We start from the raw sequence: 5,042 nt of genomic DNA on the forward strand, positions 1-5,042 counted from the left end.
TAAATAGGGAATAATTTTTAAAAATTTTCAAAGATTTTAAATATGACACAGCTATTAATATATTTGCTTTTAATTGGTTTTATAGGGGAAATGTTTTTTTGTGTTGTTTTTTAACATGCTGTGAGCCGCCCTGAGTCCCTCTGGGGAGAAGGGCGGCATAGAAGTTTAAATATAAATAAATAAATAAATAAATAAATAAGAAGCTCTGCCAAATCATTTTGACTTAGCCAGCAGTTCTGCAGAACCAAAAACTGGAACACGTCCACGCTTCCAGGTTTTGGAAACTTATATTTCCATAGACGTAAGTTAAGACAGCCTTTTCTCATCTGACCAATTGCAAACGTGTTTGAGTTCCTCATTCTGTGCCAGCTCAGCCAATCCCACTGAATTTGAGTAGTGGGGAATTCTTGTTCTAGATCAGAGGTCCCCAACCTTTTGGGCACCAGGGACCGGTTCCGTGGAGAGAGGTTTTTCCGCGGACCGGAGGGGGCGTGGTTTTGTGTGCTGCCTGCATCCCACGGATGGGGCTTTGCTTGTTTGTGCGGCCTGGTTGCTGCCATGCCGCGACCCGGTACCAGTCCACATCCCAGGGGTTGGGGAACCCTGTTCTAGATCATGCAGGCCGGGAAATTCTGAAAGTTAAAATTCATATACCTTCAAGCTGCCAAGGTTGAAAAACACTGTCCTAGATATATCAGCTTCAAACCGGAGAACTGTCCCAGTATTAAAAATAGATTCTTAAAGATAATCGTTACATATTCATTTTATTCACGCCATGAATATCAACCCAGGCCGCCTAAAGTCAGCGGCTTGGGAACAATACAGCACCACTCAATTAACTGGGCTCATTAAAACAAGAGCAACGTACAAAAAAAAATAGCAAGTAATGCTGGCTGGCAGGACTCTCTCCAGACTCAATAAGCTGACACTTCAAGCAGATCTAGCAGCCACCAAATTGCATGACATGGCAATCGTCAAGAACCCCCATCGGCAAAACCACTGCAGGAAATGAGCTCACAGAAATGCAGGATGTAGAAAAAAGGAGGCTGCATTGCTGGCAGGAGAGCCAACTAACTCCCAGTCTGTTCAAAATTCAGGGGCAGAAACTGGCACACGTCACCCGAGGAACATGTATGCAATAGCACAATGACAACCAGAAACTGCTACAGACAATCCTTGGCTTACGACCACAACTGAATCCAGAATTTCTGTGGTTAAGCAAGGCAGTTGTTAAGGTGAGCCCCACACAATTTTCCAATCCTAGTCACCATGGTGGTTAAGTGGATCACTTGCAGTGTTAATAACATTAATGCAGTTGTTAATAACAATAAGAGCAACTAAGATGATCCAAGGCCTGGAGACTAAAACATACGAAGCACGGCTGCAGGACTTGGGTTTGGCCAGTCTAAAGAAAAGAAGAAACAGGGGAGAGATGATAGCAGTGTTCCAGTATCTGAGGGGTTGCCCCAAAGAAGAGGGGGCCACGTTATTCTCCAAAGCACCAGAGGGAAGGACAAGAAACAATGGTTGGAAGCCGATCAAAGAGAGAAGCAACCTGGAATTAAGGAGAAACTTCCTAACAGTGAGGACAATCAACCAGTGGAACAGCTGGCCACCAGAAATAGTGGGCGCTCCATCACTGGAGGTTTTTAAGAAGAGACTAGACAGTCACTTGTCTGAGATGGTATATAGGTTCTCCTGCTTGAGCAGGGGGCTGGACTAGAAGACCTCCAAGGTCCCTTCCAGCTCTATTCTATTCTATTCTATTCTATTCTATTCTATTCTATTCTATTCTATTCTATTCTATTCCATTCCATTCCATTCCATTCCATTCCATTCCAAAGTGAATCTGGCTTGCTCCATTGACTTTCCTGGTTGGAAGCCAGCTGGAAAGATTACAAATGGTGATCACATGAACCCAGGACAGTGAAAATGTCGTAAATACATGCCAATGGTCAAGCCCCCCAATTCTGATCCCATGACCATGGCTATGCCATGACGGTTGTAAGGACAAGTTCCAGCAATCACTTTTTTCAAGGCCATTGCAACTTTGAACAGTCACTAAACAAATGATTGTAAGTCAAGGGCTACTACCTGAAATATTGGGACACTCAATTCCATCGAATTCAAGATACATCCAATCAAGGTACCTTTGCAGGAAGCAAACAGCAATAGATTTTAGAAACATTTTACCCCCCCCCCCATCTCTACCTTGTCCCTTGACTTACGACCACAATTGAGCCAAAATCTCCGTTGCTAAGTGAGACCTTTGTTAAGTGAGTTTCCATCTCAGCCATAAGGTTTCACTTTTCGTGCAGAAAAAAAAAAAGGTTGCACAAAATTGAAAACCTTTGCTGCAGAAAACCTTTGTAAACCACACAGTTTATTTTAAGAGGCTTCATGCACCAGCCCATTGTTTCCAGTTCCAAAAATACCTATTGAACCTTTTAAAAAAAACAAACCTATTCTTGTAAAAGCAGAGGCTGCTAAGATACCGAGCAAGAAAAAAAAAGAGGAAGAAACCAACCCCTTGGGTGATTTAAAGCACAAGAGTGCGAAGAAAAAGAAATGACTCATAATTTCTTATTAACCAAGGAGTTGGTAATAAGAATACACTCAAGAGCGTCAATTGAAAATAATTCCAAGCCAGCTCATCATTATCCATGCCTTATTTGCAACACACTGCTGAGTAGTTTTCTCTCACTTGACAGTAAGATTTCCACTACCCCCTTAAATCAGGCTGTTAACTTAAAAAAAAAAAACCTAAGTGGATCTGTGTATCATAAATGCTTAAGCTCAGTTTCAATTTTTTTAAAAAAAAAACCTATATGTCTGCTTGTCAAGTCTTGAGAGGCTGGCAAATTCAGGAAACAAGCAGTTGGATTTATGGAAAGATCGTCACCAGTAGAAAGGAAATGTAACAGAATCTTGAAAGCCTGCCAAAACAGTTCTCCAGATCATCCTCTACTGGGGCCTCCAAACTTTTAAGACTTGTGGACTTCAATTCCCAGAATTTCTTAGCCACCATGAGGAATTCTGGGAGTTGAAGTTCGCAAGTCTTGCCAGATTTGGAGACTCCTGACTTATACCTAGCAGATTTAAGAGGGAATTAAATATGTTTCTCTTTTTCACACCTTCTTCTTTCCTGGAGTTATGAATTAGTTCTGTAACAAGTCTTTCCTCCCTTAACCGTCCCGCCGTCTTCTCTGCTTCCACAGTCTACAAGGTATTTCCTTGTCCAGTATTCTGAGAAACCTTGCTGGCTAGGGAATCCCAGGAGCTGAAATCCACCCATCTTAAAATTGCCAAGTTTGAAAAAAACATTGTTGTAACCTCTCTCTCAAGGCACTGTTTGACACCTGTTTGCAGAATGGTGGTTCTTGGGAACCTAGAGAGGGGAGAAAAGAGATGCCAGGGGGCAGGGCGGGAGAAAAGGAAAGAGGAACATTCAATAGAAGGATTTAAGGGTTTATTGCAGGAGTCCCCAACCCCTGGTCCATGGACCGGCACTGGTCCATGGCATGCCAGGAACCGGTCCACGCAAACAAGCAAAGCCCCATCAGCGGGATGCAGGCAGCACATGAAACCACACCCCCTCCGGTCCATTGAAAAACCTCTCTCCATGAAACCGGTCCCCAGTGCTCTAAAGATTGTGGGGGCGCTGGTTTATTGGGCATCTCTGAATGCCTCCAATTTCAGAGACGTTGTTGAGTGACAGTTGTTTCTCCCTATCTCTCAGAAAGATTAGAGGGGACTTCTTTTACTTGCTTTGGGAACAGTTTTGATGGGATCATAATGTCCCTGGTAACTGATTTGGGATATGTGTTTTGGATTGGGATTAGGATGATTGTTGGCATGCACAACCCAGCTGCAATCAACCTTTCTAGAGCACTCAACCAATAATATGACGGTCTTTTCGATTTGTCTGCGGTAGGCTCACCAAAACTCATGTTGGTTTGTAATCCTCAATCGTGATACCCTTGGATCCAAATAGCAGAGATATTCGATCCCTAGGAGACTGACAATCTGGAAGCAGATAAGCACTGAGCATCCTAATTGAAGCCGATGTCTTGTTTCTCCAGGCATCTACCCCCTATATGTACTAAATGTAGAGTTCACTCTCTTCTCTCTGCGTGGATGCCATATGAAGGTCATTCATGAGATACCAAGAATTAAAGAAACAGTGCTGACTAATACAGAACACCCTGTCTTATAATCATGGCTTTTTTATCGTAACAAAGAGAGAGAAAAAACCTCATTTATCAAGGAGAAGTTGGCTGAAGAGGACAGAACTTGTACTTCTGGGAAATTCAGACTTCTATTATACATAAAAGTTAGGGTCACCCAACAGACGGAGCCAAAAGCATGGTAGATAACACAGTCCTTAAGGCCAGCCGCTGCATTTGGGAAACTACGTTTCATGACTTCATGTGCTGTGTTCAACGAGTTATTCTGGCATTTAAACCAGAATGTATGGCTCGGCTGGATGGGACGAATCGATAAGTCAAGGTTAAAAAGCCACGTTTTAGTGAAACGTAGGAAAACAACCAGGTATGAAAATGCACGTTACAACTTAGGTAACTTTTGTTCTTCACTTTTGTTTCTGAGCTCGGTGGTTCTTAGTGCTCGAGGCAATAAATGGATCAAGAGGAGTCACTGGCAAACAGATTCCCCCCTTACAGATCTCCCTCCATGCTTCACACATGGCTGTATAATGTGGATAATATCAGATTTCCATTCATAAGTTATTCAGCTCTTGAAATGATCTAGCATCCAATTCAAAGTTTCCTTTGCTTGCTCACAAAAATATTGTGTGCACGTGTGAGTGCGTGTGTGAGAGAGACAGAGACAGAGAGAGTGAAAGAGAGAGAGAGAGAGAAAGAGGGAGACAAAGAAAGAGAGAGGAAGAGAGAGGGAGATAGAGAGATAGAGGAGACAGAGATAGAGATAGAAATAGATAGAGATAGAAATAGATAGATAGAGATAGATAGAGAGAGAGAGGAGAGAGGAGAGAGAGAGAGAGAAAGAGAGAGGAAGAGAGA

At 42.7% G+C, this 5,042-nt stretch overlaps 1 protein-coding gene across 1 annotated transcript in view; it reads right to left on the reverse strand.

Annotated features, from left to right (window-relative positions):
* CHSY1 (chondroitin sulfate synthase 1) overlaps positions 1-5,042 on the reverse strand; it is a 53,523-nt gene that overhangs the window by 47,731 nt on the left and 750 nt on the right. The gene's annotated exons all lie outside the window — the stretch shown is intronic.

This window comes from Protobothrops mucrosquamatus, unplaced genomic scaffold (assembly GCF_001527695.2).
Source record: "Protobothrops mucrosquamatus isolate PMUCROS unplaced genomic scaffold, P.Mucros_1.0 scaffold53, whole genome shotgun sequence".
NCBI classification, from domain to species: domain Eukaryota; kingdom Metazoa; phylum Chordata; class Lepidosauria; order Squamata; family Viperidae; genus Protobothrops; species Protobothrops mucrosquamatus.